The sequence below is a fragment of the Mytilus edulis genome, chromosome 5, assembly GCF_963676685.1.
Source record: "Mytilus edulis chromosome 5, xbMytEdul2.2, whole genome shotgun sequence".
In the NCBI taxonomy this organism is placed as follows: domain Eukaryota; kingdom Metazoa; phylum Mollusca; class Bivalvia; order Mytilida; family Mytilidae; genus Mytilus; species Mytilus edulis.
The window spans coordinates 45,319,232-45,338,873 of record NC_092348.1 but is presented as its reverse complement, the minus strand read 5'-3'; the positions used below and the strand labels follow the sequence as shown (position 1 = coordinate 45,338,873).

General features: G+C 31.8%; 1 long non-coding RNA gene across 1 annotated transcript; it reads left to right on the top strand.

Moving 5' to 3' along the window:
- The first annotated feature begins 12,786 nt into the window (after positions 1–12,786).
- On the top strand, positions 12,787–17,919 carry LOC139522435 (uncharacterized). The gene is made up of 3 exons (XR_011664430.1): positions 12,787–12,889; positions 16,083–16,162; positions 17,799–17,919. It is a non-coding gene; the product is annotated as an uncharacterized lncRNA (long non-coding RNA).
- The last annotated feature ends 1,723 nt before the right edge of the window (positions 17,920–19,642 follow it).

The window sequence follows — 19,642 nt, the reverse complement described above, 5'->3', positions numbered from 1 at the left end:
ATTTTTGTCAAAATGAAATCTAAAATAAACTGTTGCTATGCAGTTTTTCTAAGTAAATAATTGGTTGCTATGCACTTTTTCAATATAAATCGATGGTTGCTAGGCATTTTACTAATATAAAAAAATGGTTGCTAGGCAGTTTTACACTTTAAATGAATGATTGTTTACAACTAATGTGATGACACCCTCTAGACCTTTGAAGTTAGGTCTGTGTAATACATTTAGTTTATATAGTCCTGAATGAAATCATGTATGGTTGCTAGGTACATTTTTTATCAAATAAGAGTGGTTGCTTAGCACTTTTGACATGACCTTGACTCTTTATTTTTCATATGCTGATAAAAAGTAGCTTAAAACATCTTGATAATTTTCTCCATGTATAGTAGCCTCTTTCTATCATATTTACTTTCAAAATTCAATTAATATACACAAGGTCAAAGGTCAATTAAGGTCCTTTGACCTTTGGACAAATTTATGGTAATTTAATTGCCAATAGTTTGCAAATCATAGTCATTCAATAATAATATCTTTTTGTGGATTATTTTAATAAAATGGCTACATTTTGGAGGTTAAAAGGCAAAAATGACACATTTTTGTTTCCATAGCAACCATCCTAGAACCTAATTTCCCAAACATTTTGTTATATTTTTTTTATTAGAAACATTGATACTTTTCATTCATAACCACAGGTTAAATGGAGGTGGATGCAAAAATGTTTATTTTGATTATACAAAATGTGTAAAATTTGTCGTCTGAACTATATTGAAAAATGACCTCTGCTTCTGCGGTTGTGACAATCTTCAGCCAAAATGTTTTTTATATATGACATTGCTATTTTGTTTGTTAAGTTTCATGTTTCTAAAATATATTTACAAATGTCATTAAATAAAACCTAGTTTTGATTACGAATGACTGTAAAGTAGTTGTTTTTTCGATGCTAAATTTCTAAAATTTGCGGGAAATCTTATTCACTTGGTTGCCATGGCAACCATGACCTAGCAACATTTGGGTGGGCATTTTTCTTACTTTTTCACATGATCGCATGTTTTTGCTAAGTTTCATGAAAATCGGTTACTATGCGTTCCGGCACCCATATATAAAATGGTTGGTGGTTACAGAGAATCGCTCTTAATTCGTTTGATAATTAGTTGTTGCCAATTAGGGAATTTATTTTTTAAAGTTCTATCTTTGATAGGTTTACAAAAAAATCGTCATTGACGCGCATTTTAACTTTCGAAAAAATGATGTGAAGTTTTGTTTATTTATCGCTACAATAAAGGAACTTATCATACATGTAAGATAAATTTTAATGTAAAAAATGTCCTAACGCTTTGAAAAACCAGATTTAACACATTCGTGTGTAGGATTTTGAAAATCTTATTGATTCACACTGAATATCAAATCATATATGTATCACGATTTCGTGCACTCTTCGTGTCAGTTCTTAACTTTTTATATCTATGCATATATATTGTTTTATCAAATGATCAACTAATAAAATATTCTTATATTCTATCTAATAACAGCCACGTATATCAGAATGGGGTCGGGGGAGTATAGAATTAAATCCTGATTCTCTGTTTCAAAAAAATGTATTGCAATTCAAAAGGAAATCAGTCGTTCAAAATTGTTGGAAAAATAATCACTTTCCCGCAATAAAAATGTCATAACAATAAGAAAACGAAAACTACATAGCACCAATTCCATAAACTAAGTTGGTACAATAAAAAAAATACAAAGTGACTTGTATTTTTTTCATGCACCGTTATGGGTGGTACATGTAACAATTCATTCGTGTCTTACTTCATGCAGTTCCGGTAATGTTTTTATTGTGTCTGGATTATTATTATTATATCTAGATTAATTAATGAGTTTTATTTCACATTCTTAATGAGCCGTAGGGCGTATTAAAACCTGAACGCATCAGAAAGGAATAGCCCACTTTAGTGTGGTCGGTAAAATAGGATGATGATTCTGCAAATCTTTGTTGAGAACAATTGTTTTTAGTCAGATAATGCATATTTTAAGGTTTTTCTTGTCGTAGAACACACATCGGGGTGTCAGGATTGCTCCCTACGGTCGGTCTTGTTTTTACCAATCCTGACACCCCTCGGTGTGTTCTACGACAAGAAAAACCTTATAATATGCATTATCTATAACATAATGACCCCACACAGGTCATTATTATATGCCTTGGAGCATATTTCATTAAAACATGGTATCGTCCGGGTTGATTATTCGAAAGAATGACCTATCGTTCAGAATGATATAACTCCATATAGGTATATGATAATTAAGAGTGAACAGGCCTTGAAAAAATACTATTGTTTTTTTTAAATATGAACCAATACATATTACAATTTTTAAGTGATATTTATGCTGATTATTAAATTTATATTTCTGGACTTTAGAACAAATTGACCTCGTGAACCTTCAGCATTTTTCAAAAAGAAAAACATCTTTTTATGTATATTATTCTGAATATCATGATTAAAAGATAAACCATACATTAATCAAACTTACATGCTTTTGCAATACACATAGTCGCAGCTAATACAAAGATATAATTCATGTCTGTAGACTCTACAATGTTAAGACAGAATAAAGAAATTAAAAGAAATATATTTACCATTATACATTCGCAAAGTCGAAGACATGTTAAACTTATCTTCACAATTAAAACTGTCAAATGTTATGCAGATGAAGTAAGTATAATTGTTGAATCAAATATTTGCACGATTTTCGTCAGTTTTTTTTTTTTTTTCATTCCAAATTGTCTTTGAGTCTATTTTGTTAATCTTATACTTCCATATTTTAATTGACAACGTTGCATACAGATCCAGTTTGAATAGGTTAACAGGTTAATGATCAATCTTATATCATTTAGGTATTGAACGGTGCTTTGTTGTTCAGACGTAGTATTTATTTCAGTCAATGATCAGGTAATTGCATGGGGAAACGGTATTGTGCAATGAAGGAATTTCAGGAGTTTTGAGAGAACGAGAAGTAAGGATAGGTTATATTGTATAAGAACATGTGGTATAATTGCCAATGCAAGAATTATTCACCAAAGACAAAATGATGTAGATGTAAACATGGTTAAGATCAAAAGGTGATTGTCCGGCCTTCAACAATGTGTAAACCCCATACAACAAATCCATCAATCGAAGACCCAGGATTGACGCCTTCCAATTATTTTTTTAAAGTGTGTTTTTCTATGTTGAGATGTTATACTACTGTTTCAGAATAGGGAGAGGGTTTGGTACCATTAAAACGTTTAATCCCGCTGTAATTGTTTGCACCTGCCTAAGTCAGGAAACTGATGTTTAGTGGTTGTCGTCTGTTTATGTAGCTCATAAGTGTTTCTCGTTTCTCGTTTTTGTATAGATTAGACCGTTGGTTTTCCCGTTTGAGTGGTTTTACACTAGTAATTTTGGGGGCCCTTTAATTTATAGCTTGCTGTTCGGTGTGAGCCAAGGATCCGTGTTGAAGGCCGTACCTTGACCTCTGATGGTTTATTTTTATAAATTGTTACTTGGGTGGAAAGTTATCTCTTTGGCACTCATATCACATCTTATATCTACAAAACAACTTCCTAAACAGCAACAGACTACAATTTCCAAATTACTACTGAATGGGGAAATGCACATACAGAAAATGGCGGGGTTAGATATTATAGTTAATTACCTCTGCAAGCCAACATAAGATACTATTAAGTTCACTGAACCCAAACCGAAATTTTACTTGTTGAGATAATTGTCTCGGTAAGTCAAATCAATTATCTCGTCAACTCGAATACACGAACATGACGAAGGCAGTAATAAGCATCAATACAAATTAATGTATTATGTTAGGTGCTTTTTACTTTTTTGATAATATGTAAAATCCATAATTTGTATAGTTTAGGGTCTATTATAACCTTTTGGCAAATGAGGTCGTATTTACATCACCAATTTTACAGGCAAACCTGCGCACCTGGTAAAGTTAAAAGGCATGGCAAGAAATAGACAATTGAATTTGGAATGCCTTTCTTTTTGTTCCTACATAAGTTGCCAAAATAAACTAAGTTTGGGAAAGTTTTGAGATATTCCCCTTTGTAGTAATATAAGTGATTTATTTAAAATGATATCATTGACAATCGATACATGCACAACAAAAGATGATTTAATGTGTAATTGAGTGGATCGTATAAAATGCAATTTAGGTGTTTGTTTATTTTGACACTACTGTATCGCTTAATGCACTGGTTTGTCTGTAATCAGAGCAAATTTTGTGGTATAAACATTTTTTTTTTAATTCATTCTGATTATCTTAAAGTGTAAAAGAAGGGCGAAAGATAGCAGAGGGACTTTCAAATTATATGTCGAAATAAACAGAACACCCCCAGGGCTTAAAAAAGAAAAAGACCAATAGACAAACAAAAGTACACAACACACAACATAGAAAATTAAGTCCTGAGCAATACGCGAACCCAAACAAAAAAGTGGAGGTGATCTCAGGTGCTCCGGAAGGGTAAGCACAGCCTGTCGTGTTGCTCATGTTATTACAAACCTTGTATAGGTATAATTTAGTAGGTCACATTGGGGGAAAGGGGGTACAGGATTGTTGTTACGACATGAAGAATGGTACAAATTATAATAATTATTGTAATAAAAGTCACAAGTAAAATAGACAATTCATCTCGCTATTGTTCATGGACAGGAGTGAGAATTCAACATAAGGACCCTTATTATGCTCTTTCTAGCTACTTATGCAATTGTGACAAGATATTAGATATAAATTGTCTTGAACTTTAAAAATACACTATACATTAACGATGTCATAACCTGTTCAAATAACGTACCAATAATCTTAAAACCATATTTTCGTGTGTTTGAATATATTTCGTATAAGTTTTAATTGGTTACGAAATCCGATTTATTATTATCGGTGATATATAAATTTCGTTGAATACAATTTACAACATCACTTCAGACACGGACATATCGAGCGAATTGGGATATAATAAACACAATAGATAAGAGGGGCTGCAAATTAAGAGATCTCTTGATAATTTAAAAAAAATTTATTATAAGTGTTGTTGAATTATTAATTGTAATGGAATTCAAACAATTATTTAGTTTGTCTATAAACTGTGATAAATTACAGAAAGGCTGTTACTCATGGTACACACTTTGTACATATATGAATATCTAAAACCTGACTATAAACGTAATGGCGAAACGTACATAGATGTTGTCCACCAAACACGCATAATTAATCTAAAACATAAGGAATTGTGTGCACTCGAAACAATAATTTTATATCTATATATACTTTATTGCAAAAGTAAATCATAAGTTCGTTGAGAAAATTAATAGTTCAAGTACAGAAATATTATGTATGATACTTACTGGAAGCCGAAATGACACGGTTGTTCACGTTTTATGTCTTTTAGGTATCATATACATCATTTTGTACATGATGTACATGGACATTCAAATGAAAAGAAAGGATCACTGTGTTTTTTAGTGTATGTATAAATAAGATGTGGTATGATTTAAACAAACTTGCAATAGAGTATCCTTGCTCTTCCTTTTTAAATGTCCTTCTTTTTTTATTTAAAAGTCCACCGAGACTTATGTTTTAAATATAGAGGAATATGGCAGTTGAAAGCAAATAGTTTTTGTCTATGTATTTTGGCGTTTATTTTTGTTGCACTTCAGTGTTCCTGTTGTTCTTTTGTTTTCCTCTTAAAGTTTATGTGTTTCCCTCGGTTTAAGTTTGTGACCCGGATTTGTTTTCCCTCAATCGATTTATGACTTTTGAACACTGGTATACTACTGATTTATTCATTTTTCCTTTAATTTGCAGTGAAATCTGGTTAATAGTATATCATCATTTTTGTTGATTTTAGCTGTTAATTTCTAATTCTATCGAATGATTAAAACAGAAGCACGCACTCATGAATTTTGTGAATGTGACGTCACCAAACACATATAGTCAAACTAGTAGCCTTTTTTTCCGGACGGATTTCTATTTCAGTAGTTTGTACATATATCGGATTGCATTTTTACAGTAACATTTAAGGGACAGAAGACAATTTTCATTTCCTTAGAATTGTGATCTCTAAACAATAATGTTTTTAAATTTAAAATTGGACCTTGGTTGGTTGATTGAGATAAGATGCAGTATGCTAGCTGAAACGTCTAAATACATAATTAGGTAATTTGTTGATTTGGCCATTTTAAGGGCATTCACTTTTCTAGTTTTGACCAGTCCCAACTCAAATTTTGTATAAGAAGAAGTACTAATAAAAAAAATCAATGTCTATCCGGCTTACTGTTTATTAGTTACAAGCGATACCGACTATATAACTTATGAAGTGCGGATAATCCTATCCGATATCACTGAATCGCTTTGGTCAATTTTTAAGCATGTAAGGAGCAATTAAGAAAAATAATTTTTTATATTTCTTTTTTTTTTTGTTACAGATGAGAATCAACACAAGCAAAAGAGTGTTTGGGGAGATAACTCTTGCGATAAATAGTGTTCGGCTAAACAAGGCGGTTTTCAAAAGTGCAATAAATGTTCGATATCTATTGTAAAATATATAAGCGACATCTTTAACAAAAAATGGGTGGAAGAAGAAAATGAAACAGCCAATTTTTCAGAAAACAATTGAACATGATGTTGAAGGTCTTTCCACTTTTAAGTTTGTGAATAATTGATTAATAGATACCTCCGATTTACTTAAAGTACATAGAATAAATACGTTTTGGTATCTGTAAATACAGCTAACATGAAAGACCGGAAGTAACATTCTCTAAACCAGAAGTTACAAATTATTCCCCTTATTTCAGATAAAAGTATATAAAAAACATGTTGTTTTTTTAAATCAGTAAATATAATCCCGTGATTGATCGTCAATAGTAACTTTAAGTAAAACGGAAGTAGCTTCTTATCAATTATTTCGAAATTTAATTTGGAAAGGTAAACCAAACAGAAGTAACAAATTATCTCCCTTATTTCAGATACAAAATATGTAATGATCATGATGGATGGTTGCTTAACGTCCAGTAGCAATTTATATGAATATTCAGGACGAGAACATGCTTATGTAATAGGAATATTTATCCTGCTTTGTACCAAACCGACACGCTAAGCTGCATACTTAACGTGCTGGTTCACAAGATAATAGTCTACAGGAAGACATACCATCTTACCCGGACACATTATTTTGACTCCACACAAACCAGTCTTTGCTCTTACAAAATTGTTGCCGCTTGCTTAGCGGAGAAGGAGCAAATACCGATGTTAAAGTTTTTGTTTTAACCCGACCAGGTTCGAACCAATGACCTTCCGCACACGAGGCGAACAAGGTACAACGAGACCACCGAGGCGGTAAAACCAAAAAAGGAATTATACATATAGAAACCATGCATATTTTAAATCACTATAAAAAAAACCTTGATAAGACGACAGTAGCAACTTAGAGAAAACTGGAAGTTGCTTGATCCAACTTAGAGATCAAGTCCTATGTGTTAAAAATGGGATCTAGGCTCTGCTATCCCTTTTCGATTGTTCCGAAAGGTTCAGTCTCATGTGTTTCGAAGGGGATCTAAGCTCTGTGATATTTTTTCCGCTCTTTTCCAGAAGCCCGGTATAATTGTTTAACAGGGGTCTAGCCCATGACTTTGATTGTTCGTAGAGGCCCAATCCCATGTGTTTAACAGGAGATCTAAAATCTCCTTTTCTTTTTGTCTCAGTTCTTGTGGCCGGTCCAAAGTGTTGAACAAGGGATCCAGGCTCTGCCTTTTCTTTTCTTCGCGTGTTCTTAAAGGCCCTGTTCAAAGGGTTGTATCAGCCAATGAATAAACTATCTGTTCGTAAATTTTACCGACGCTATTACGAGTTGGTTGACCGTTATGGAATATCCTTTTCACAGATAATATCGGACATGTTCCTGATGTCGTAACTACATTGTACAATCATGTTCCCTTTTCTCAAATGTGACCTACCGAATTACAATGGAATTAGACTTTTACCGGGTTTGATATGTTCCTTATGTCGAAACTACAATCCCGTTCCCTTTTCACAAATGAGACCTACCGAATTAGAATATTTACCGAGTTTGTAATAACATGAGCAACACGACGGGTACCACATGTTGAAGAACTGGATCTTCCATCACTGTATTGGATACCTAAACTACATAAGTGTCCTTACAAGCAACGGTATATTGCTGGGTCTTCCAAGTGCTCCACGAAACCTCTTTCTAAATTATTAACATCTATTTATCAGCAATCAAAGACGGGCTTCAAAGTTATTGTCAAACTGCCTATTCTAGAGGTGGCGTGAATCAGATGTGGATACTTAAAAATTCAAAAGATCTTTTAGAGTACATACAATCTAACTCTCTTTCATCTTGTAACAGTATTAAAACATTTGACTTTTCTACCCTGTACACAAGTATTCCACATTCCAAACTAAAAGACAAATTAAAAGAGTTGGTATTACTTTGCTTCATAAAAAAGAATGGCCAACGTAGATACAAGTATCTTGTTTTAGGGAGGGATAAATCCTACTTTGTAAAGAATCAATTTGATTCCAACAAAAAAAATCTCTGAAACTGATATTATCAAGATGCTTGATTTCTTGATAGACAACATATTTGTTACGTTCGGAGGACGTGTTTTTCAACAGAGTCGGCATTCCAATGGGAACAAACTGTGCCCCTTTACTCGCCGACTCGTTTCTTTATTATTATGAGACTGACTTCATGCAGAAGAAAGATAAGAAGCTAGCAATATCCTTTAACTCTACTTTCCGCTATATAGATGATGTTCTTTCACTAAACAATTCAAAATTTGGTGACTATGTGGAACGCATCTATCCAATCGAACTAGAGATAAAGGATACTACAGATACAGTTAAGTCGGCTTCATATCTTGACTTACATCTAGAAATTGACAATGAGGGTCGGTTGAAAACAAAACTTTACGACAAAAGAGATGATTTCAGCTTTCCAATTGTGAACTTTCCATTTCTAAGTAGCAACATTCCAGCAGTACCTGCATACGGGGTATATATCTCCCAATTAATACGATATTCCCGTGCTTGCATTTCCTATCATGATTTTCTTGATAGAGGTTTGCTGCTCACAAGGAAGCTATTAAACCAAGAATTCCAAATGGTGAAGTTGAAATCATCCCTTCGTAAATTTTACGGACGCCATCACGAGTTGGTTGACCGTTATGGAATAACCGTTTCACAAATGATATCGGATATGTTCCTTACGTCGTAACTACAATCTCCTTCCCTTTCATGAATATGACCTACTGAATTAGACTATTTACCGGATTTGTAATCACATAAGCAACACGACGGGTGCCACATGTGGAGCAGGATCTGCTTACCCTTCCGGAGCACCTGACATCACCCCTAGTTTTTGGTGGGGTTCGTGTTGTTTATTCTTTAGTTTTCTATGTTGTGTCGTGTGTACTATTGTTTTTCTGTTTGTCTTTTTTATTTTTAGCCATGGCGTTGTCAGTTTGTTTTAGATTTATGAGTTTGACTGTCCCTTTGGTATCTTTCGTCCCTCTTTTTTTTAGCAGATCATCCTCATTGTTTGGTGGGGTTTATGTTGCTTAGTCTTGTTGTGTTTTATGTATTGATATTTGTCTGTTTGTCATTTTCCTCTTTTAGCCATGGCTTTGTCAGTTTATTTTAGATTTATGAGTTTGATTATTCCTCTGGTATCTTTCGTCCCTTTTCTCTAGTAAACCAACCCATCAATCAATCAATCATGTATCGAAGGGGAAAACCCGTTTACAATTTATTTTATAACAGTTATTTTATTTTTTTACCACTAAATATTTTTCTTGCATTTACTTTGTTTCGCAACATGTCGCTTAGATATCTAGTAAATGTTATCGTACATGTATGTGTTTTTAAATATGATACTACTTATCTCCCCGAGCACTGTTTATCTTGTGTGCACATCTCCTTAGCAACCATTGAAATTGTCGTTTAATCTTCGTGAAACTTCGATCAACGAAGTGATTCTGAGACTCCACATGAGAGTTGTTCCCCCTTTTTTGTCACACAAGTGATATATAAATGTAAATAATGAACCCTTATGGACCTAAGGTATTTGTCGAAGCGAGAAAATCTCGCAATCGGAAGTTTGCTTCAGCTGGCCCCTAAACAAATGTGCCAGAGGCTCCTGACTAAGGACAGGCGCAAATATGCGGCAGGGTTAAACATGTTTTTTGATATATCAATCCTCCCCCTATACCGTTAGTCAATGTAGAGTAAACAAACACACAGTATTAAGCACAGTAAAAATCAGTTTAAAAGTAGTACAAGTTCGATATCAAAATAGGTAACAGAAGAATCTAAGCAAAATAACAATGATACATAAATCACCAAAGACTACTAGCAGTTACTGACATGCCAGCTTCAGACCTCAAATAAACTGATTGAAAGATTATGTTAGCCGAAGATTATGAAAATCAAGCACAATTCCTCCCGTTAGTGGTTTAGTATTATACCATCAGAAAATATATGAAAAGGACATAACCTGTAGCATGCCAACAACTGGGTATAGAATTAGTGTTTATATCCGATGCAAAGACTCTGTGAGTACATTAATATTCAAATACATTCAATAAAAGTAAAAAACCATGTCACCTTTAATGATCTAACAACAGTATTGTACCTATATTTCTGCATTTTTGTTTTTATTATTGTAATATTTCCTTGTACCGATGATAAAATTTAATAAATAATTTGCATAGTTTGTGATATCGAAAACACTGGTGTAATAATCTTTAAGTAATACAAAGATTTATATAAATCAAACACACTTTACAGACATGACATATAAAAAAGAAGATGTGGTATGATTGCCAATGAGACATATACATGTAAACAACATTAGATGGTAACAAGGGAACATCACCATCTACAAATGGATAATAAATAATAGGAAATTAAAAATCATCTCTTTTATCGTAAATTTTGGTATGAAGCTTCGCGTTAAAGATATACATATCAAGATGCAGGAAAAGGCAGTGTTCGTTGTTTGTATTACGCAGCGATAATACACTGTGTCTAAACCACACCGGCAAAATTTGTTCGGACTCGATGGTATTTAACATCCGGCACAATGACGGAACTTTAATAGACAGAAGAAAGATAGGTTTCTCCTTATTTTATTATTTTTATGATATCGAAGAATATATATACATATACAACTATTTTCTATTGTGATATGCAATACTGTCTACAACCGTTCTATATTAACGGAGAAATAAGTGAAATGCACGTCAAAATGACGAATTCAGTGAACCTTGCCTCGAAATTACCTAATTTCTAGTTAACTTGTTCACATTGTACGGAAAGAAAGGTACGGGAAGATAGTTACTGACCGCAAAACTTGTTTTTATGATTGAACATCTCAATACTTGTATTTCTGATTATGGAACGAAAGAAATGGGTCATGTCAAAATGGAACTGGCCGGTTTAGTCAATGTTTACCATCCGGTTTGGTCATAGATTTCACAATGCATAACCCGGTTTGGTCAAATATAAAAAAAATCATAATCGCATAATCGTTATAATTGATAATTTAACTTCAGTGCTAAAAAGGAGTTTTAAGACCGGGTCGTTGGAAAACAAGTTCTTTCACAGGACAACGGCTTATAATTTATATGATTAGTCTCAGATTCAAATAAATAATAAGCAAACACTGGAATTTTAAAAATTTTAACAGCAGAATAGATAGAAATGAAGGTTATAACGCAAATTGAGGCTAAAGCTCTCAAATATGAGTTTTCTATATGAGTTATGGAAAATATGTTTAAACTTGAAATTAGAGCAATGATTCTTAGGCAGAGAAAAATATGTTTCTTTTGTGCTACAGTGCGCAAGTTTTTATTTTAAAAAAAGTGGTAATATTCTTTTTTACCTCTGTCACTACATCCTTAAATCAGTCCGTCCGTCTGTCCCATTCATATTTTTCGCATCTTATTCAGGATATTCAGGGACATTTATACAAGGATTTCTGAAATTTGGTTTCAAGGTTTATATGAGTCAGCTAAACCGTGTGATGCTTATTCAGATTCATCATTCATCAACTTCTTGTTAACCTTATATTTTAGGGTAAGGGGGTACCATTAGTGAGCAGTAGCTCACAGATTCACTCGTTTGTTTTAGTTTTTGTTTTGTTTTTTTGTTTGTTTTTTTTTTTGGGGGGGGGGGGCTGGCTATTCTGAGTAGTGATCTCTTTTTTTTTTTTTTTTTTTTTAATAAAATAGATCCTTTATTGAACAATTCTCTGCTGTTTACAACTTACTCGACTCACAGCATTCAGTCGGGTATCCCTGTAAATTAGTTACTGTTTAACCAGGGAGATTATATAGTAAAATTATTATTCATCAAATATGGTTAGTTATACAGTAATAATATATAAATACATTGATTTTGACAATTTGGTTTTTTACAGTTTCCTCATATTACGTAATTACGGAATTTGTACTATCTATTGTCTGATATTGTTTATAAAAGTTCTCCTGTAAATACTCCTGATTACCCAGTAGGGGTGTTCCTTAGATAGGAAGCTCATACAGAATAAGAATAAGAATAAGAATTTTATTAGTATAAAATCCAAACAATAGGATTGTTACTAAAATATACAACAAAAACAAACAAACAGACAGTGGCATATTAAATACAAAACGATAGTCATTAAACACTACAAGAAAGAAAGAAGTTAATCGTTGACCTTAACCTTGATCTAAACAAGTTCACGTGGAAGTTGAGATGATCGGATGATTAAAGAATGCCACGTGTATAAATTTGATGATGAGCAGGAGGTTCTCAACTAATTTAAGTGTCTCTAATGGTGAGTTTTTGAAATATTTCCAATTGTTTATTTATGATAATTTTATAGAAAGCATCATGATTTATTCAAAAATGTCAAGGAATTTCTTGTCTGACATTAGATAGTACAGTGTTAATGTTCACTTTAGCATGCTGACTTTTTGTACAGGTAAACATTGATCATTTGTCATATGTAAACATACACATGAAACTTGTTTACATATGACAAAACAACACAAAATTGTTTACATTTCCTATGAGTCATCCTTCGTGATATGTATAATAACATTAAATATAAATACATTGATGATATAAACATGGTTATTATATATTTTTATAAACATCACTCAAAAACCTACTTGACTTTTTATCAAGAACTTTCATACTATCAAAGTATTGTTGAAATTCTAACTTAAAAATTCTGTAGACATCAACATTTTTTTGTTTATATTCTGATGCATATGTAGATTTATGAATAGAGAACATTAATACAGTCAGAAACAGATTGATGTCATAGTAGTTTTTATCATATATTTTATACCCAAGTATTAGATTTTTGAAAGTGATTATATGTGTCCCCATTTTTATTTTGTCAAGTAGTAATTTGATCTTTTTCCAGAAAATTTTAAAGTATTGGCATGTGATGAAAAAGTGTTCATAGTTTTCTAATTGGTTGCAAATATGGCACTGGTCATCGGTTTTCAGTTGCCAGATGTACAATAGCTGTTTACAAGGAAGGATATAGTGAAGTAGCTTCCACCGGAATATTTTTAATTTGTTAACTTGTAAACTGTAGAATATGAAGTTAAGCATTTTATACAGATAGCTTGACGATTCTAATTTAAATTGTGTTTTCCATTTTAGAAAGCCAATTGGTGTTTCTTCCTCTATATTACTTGAATTAATGCTTTTATATATTTCTTTTGATGGAAGGTTTTCAATGCAGATCAATTTTGTGTTGTTTTGTGTTTTTAAGTATAGTTTTTTTATCTGTTTTAACTTGAGTATGGCACGATTTATCTGATTTCATTTCTATTTGCCATTTTTTGGTATTGCATTTTTGATTTTTGATAGTTCTGATATCCAATTTGATTTAATTGTCAGTTTATCTAGTACAATTTTTTGTGAGATATTTCCTTCTTTGTCGATTATATCATTAATAAATAGTATCCCATTTGTTATCCAATTTGAAAATATTAAGCATTTGTTTTGAAATTTTATATGCTTATTGCCCCAGATATATTGTTGTCTTATATTAATAAAAGTTGTATCGTTGGTTTTGTTTCAGATATTTTTTATTTTAAACCAACATTTAATTATTTCTAAGTAAAAAAGGGGGAGTGTTTTACTATGGTTTGGGATTGCTTTTATATTACCTGGATTCATGTTGAATAAGGAAAAGTTTTCTCCAAATTTATTGAAAAAGAAAAGGGGAATAACTTTCCAGTTTGCAAAGTGTGTGGATGTTAATCGTTTGACCCAGGATAATTGTATAGCTGATAGGAAATTGTCAATATTAATCATTTTTAGGCCTCCTTCAAAATAATCTTTACATAAATATATCTGTTTAACTTTTTCTTTTTTATTGCCCCAAATGAAGTTGTAAATCAGTTTTTTGAATTCATTCAAAGATTTTTTGGATATAGTGGTAACAGATGCCAAGAAAGTTAAATTTGGTAGGATAAGAGATTTAATTACTGTTATTCTACCTATCATTGTAAGATTTCTTCTGTTCCAGCTATTGATTGCATCTTGAGACTTTCTTAAAATCTTTTCTGTATTCAATCTGTCACATTCATCTTTGTTAAGTCCAAAAAATACCCCTAGACTTTTAATAGGTTCTGTATTCCAGTTTATATTTTCATATTAATCTTTACAGCTTTTCAATTTGCCTAACCATATGCCTTCTGTTTTAGATCGATTAAGTTTAAGACCTGATAGTGTTCCAAATATTTCAATCAAATTTAAAGCATAGCTTATTTCCTGCTTACATTTAAAAAAAAGGGTAGTATCATCTGCTAGTTGTGAAATTTTCAGACTATGTGTTTTAGAGTCTAATTTAATTTGAAATCCCTTAATACCAGTATCTTGTCTTATTCTACATGCGAGAATTTATACTGCTATTGTGAAAATTAGAGAACTGCATGGACACCCTTGTCGTATCCCACGAGATACATTATAGGTTTCTGAAATCCAACCATTATTTAGCATACAGCCTTTAATATTTTTATATAATGTTTTAACCCATTTAATAAATGAGTTTGGGAGACCAAATTTTATAAGGGCTTCATACATAAAGTCCCATTCTAATGAATCAAAAGCTTTTGAAAAATCAATAAAAAGTAATGCACCATCAATATGTAAGGTTTCAACATAATCTATAATGTCTTGGATTTGGCGTATATTAAAACCAATATATCTATTTTTGATATAACCATGTTGATCGCCATGAATTATTTTTAACAGTATTGGTTTTAAACGTTGAGCTATTGCATATGTAATGAGTTTAGTATCTACATTTAATAGTGTAATTGGTCTATAGTTATCTAGTGACAAAGGATCTTTTTTTTTTGTAAATTAAGGATATTATACCTATTTTTTGTATGGTTGTTAGTTCTCCTTCTTCATAGCATTTGTTAAAAACTTCAACAGTAAATTCTTTTAAATTACTCCAGAAAGTGCGATAAAATTCTACACTTAGCCCATCTATTCCTGGAGATTTATTTAATTTTATTTTAAATATTGCCTTAGTGCATTCTTCTACTGTTAAGCCCCCCCCCCCCCCCCCCCCCCCAAGGATTCACTCTCTATTTCTGATAGTTTGTGATCAATGTTGGTTTCATTTATATAATTTTTTATATCTTTTAAATTTGGAGAAGTGCTTTTATATAGATTTTCATAGTATGATCTTTCTATGTTTAGAATTTCTGAGTGTTCTGTAACTATTTTCCCATCTTTATTTTTAAGCGCTGTGATACTCTTTTTGGTTTGTCTTGATTTTTCAAGGCCCTGGAAGAATTTAGTGTTTTTCTCTCCTTCTTCTAACCATTGTACTCGGGATCTTATTTGTGCACCTTTAACTTTATTTAAATAGAAGTTTTCAAGTTTTTCTTCAATGGTTTTAATTTCTTTTACCATGGTTGGGCTTACATTTGTTTTTTCATTTAATTTTCTTAATTTTATTTCTAAATTTTTTATATCCTTTTTATTTTCAGATGACCTTTGTTTGCAGTAAGTAAGAGTTGCGGTTCTTACCTCTGATTTAAACATATCCCACAGTGTTTTCAAATTTTTGGTGAGTATTTGTTTTTTATAGTCTTCGATTAATTTATTTATGAGATCAATATAATTTTGCTCTTTAAGTATACTATTATTTATTTTAAAGAATCCCCTGCCTCTTTCTTCCGAATTTTGTCTTACTTGTAAAGAAATGGCTTGGTGATCAGTATATGAGATCATTGCAGGTCGAATATCTGCTTTCATAACATGCGGTCTTATATCGGGACTTATTAAAAAGAAGTCAATTCTACTGGCTATTTTTGTATCATTTTTCCTTCTCCATGTGAATTGACTTGTATTTGGATGAAGTTCTTTCCATATATCTGTTAAATTATTTTTCTTTATTAATTTTTTTAAACTATTCACTGGTTTGTAGTTTCGTGAGATATTATTAGTTTTTTTTATCATTAATTGATAGGGTTTCGTTCATGTCACCTCCAAGTATAAGAATACCCAAGCGATTGTTTTCAATTATATTTTGAACCTTTTTTGAAAAATTTGTTTCTGTTTTTGTGTTGATTTGGAGCATATACATTTATTAAAGTAAAAATGTTTTCATTTATTTCTATGTTTATCAAAATTATTCTGCCTTCAGTATCTTTTATTTCATTTATTGTCTTACATTTTAAATTATTTTTCACATAGATTGATACTCCTTTTGATTGTGTGTTACCATAACTATGAAACATTTTGCCATCAAACTCATTATTTATTGTTTTTTCATTTTTTTCTATAAAATGTGACTATTGTATGAAAAGAATGTTACATTTTTGATTTTTTGTCCATAATTGTAATCTTTCTCTTTTCTGTTTTTGGCACCTTGACAGTTTAGTGATATAATATGTAGATTTTCACTCATTGTTAAATTTTGAGTTTAAATGTTTTGTTGACATATATGCAAAAAGACGATATATTGGTTTCATCTCATTATTACAGCATATTTCCGTTAGTTGTTTGATTTTATGATTACTATAAAAACAATGGTACACTGTTATGTTTGAGATAAGTGCATATAATAAATAAAATATAAACACAGACTTGACAGTGTACATGAACGTAAATAAAACATAACACAAACAAATATAAGCATGCATGCATGTAATTGAAGATATAATAGGACTCTAAAGTGCGATGGGGACGCTAAAGTACGATGGTCACGCTAAAGTGCGATGCTTCAATACGCTAAAGTCTGATGGTCCGCGAAAATATATACGTTAGAGACGCAGTTCTATAATGACGTTAACAGTCGTTTATACAAAGAAACTAAAAATGAACATGCCGGGAGATAGATTAGGAATATTTAAATAACAATTTTTATACCAAATGTCCACGACTTACGAGTAGTTGATTTAATTTAACCGTTCTTTGTCGACTGAATCACAATGTTTATTTTTTTTGAGTGCTCGAAGAAAAGACTTCGAAGAAAGATGTACAGTGTACATGAACGTAAATAAAACATAACACAAACAATTATAAGCATGCATGCATGTAATTGAACATATAATTTTATTTACTTGTTCAATATATACATTAGATTTTGCTGTTGCTACTTCAACATATTTTGAGATTATATACATGTTATATATACACTGAAAAAACAGATATATTTTATTCATATCATGTGTTTTAATTTCATGGTTATTTATTTTTAGGTCTGATGTTTTGGTAGAAGTATGAAATTGTTGGACCATGTATATGGTGTGGGAATTTACAATCAGTTTAGAAGTAATCAGAATGATTATATTTAGCAAAATCAGTACTTGCATATTTCTATGGAGGAGCATATTTGCTGATAATATGGGACTTTCTAAGGATGGACAAAACTAAAAAGGAACTGTTCATGTCAAACAGTCATAACAAACAATCTCTTATTAACATGCTTTGTGACAAGCTTAAGGATAATGGCATAAGATGTAAGAATGCAACTGATGATCAGACCTTCTTATTGCACTAACTGCAGTAGATTGTGCTTTGTCCTCAGAAGTGGTAGTTATTGGTGAAGATACAAATGTATTGGTTTTACTTATTCATCATGTGAATCAGCAGTCCAAAAGGGTTATTTTCAAATCTGATAAAATGGCAGTCAACAAAAAATTGAAAATATGGAATATACAACAGACCAAAGGATTTCTTGGGGAAGATGTCTGTTATTTATTGCCTTTTTTACATTCCTTAACAGGTTGTGACTCGACATCTAGGCTTTTTGGAATAGGCAAAGGACTTGCATTAAAAAAGCTTAAACAAGAATATCTGAAAACGCAAGGCAATTTTTTCATGAACAGCAAATCAATTACAGCTGATATTATCAAAGCGGGAGAAGAAGCACTCACGTGTTTATGTTCCGGACCATATGAGTATTTGGACCATACGCGTATGGTCATGACCATATGCGTATACTCATATGGTCCGACCATACGCGTATGGTCCGACCGTACGCGTATGGTCGGACCATATGAGTATAATACTCGTTTGGTTATTAACGGGCCGGACCATATGAGTATTTGGACCATATAGGTATATATATTTTTTCAAATTACATTATAAACGTTTCAATAATACAAAAACTTTATCTAAAAAAACAGTGATGGTTTAAAACATGAATTTTTTTTAATTTCATAATCCAAAAAACTACGTAAAAATTTAATATTGATGCCATAGTTAGTTTTCATCGCTAGTTACATTCGTGCATGTAGGCTTGGATGACATTCACTTCCACACGGTATCATAGATTTTTTGCATTTGCCAGAAATTTGTGCACTATCTCTTTTATTTACACATTTTGTTTGCGAGTGAAAAACAAGCCTTTTTTGCAGCCGCGTACAGTGATACCGAGGTCTTTGGCAATTCTGATGTCTACGGTGTTTTTAAGAAGCTCTAGATCTCAAATATCGGAAAATGACTGTAATACACCATCTTCACAACACTAACTTAAATAAACTAATAGTATGCTACTTTCCAGTGACTTCTTATGTAACAGTTCATTTAGAAATTTTTGGAATTTAATTTTTTAGTAGACACATTGCCATTTACTCGTCATAACAAATCGGTAATGACCATAGGTAATGACCATCGGTATAAAATGTGTTTACTTTAAATTTGACAATTAAGTAAAATTAACTATGTGAAACTTCTTATTTTTATTTTAATATCTTATCTTTGTATTATAATATAGTGATAAAATTACCTATATGATAGCGTCTTTTGAATGAACTGTCATACCATATGAAGAGTTTAGAAGTATTAAAAGTAAACTGTAACAGGGTGTTAATTACCCCGACCATACGCGTATGGTCCAAATACTCATATGGTCCGGAACATTTATATGGAGGACTTCCTCTTGAAGGACTCAACATTCTTCGATGGAGAAAATTTACATCCAAAGTAATAACTGGAAACACTTCAGTCCAGGTGAAAACTTTACCACCAACATCCGATTCAGGGAAATTTCACAGTCTAAGAGTTTATCATCAGTTCCAAAAATGGATGTCAGAAGAAG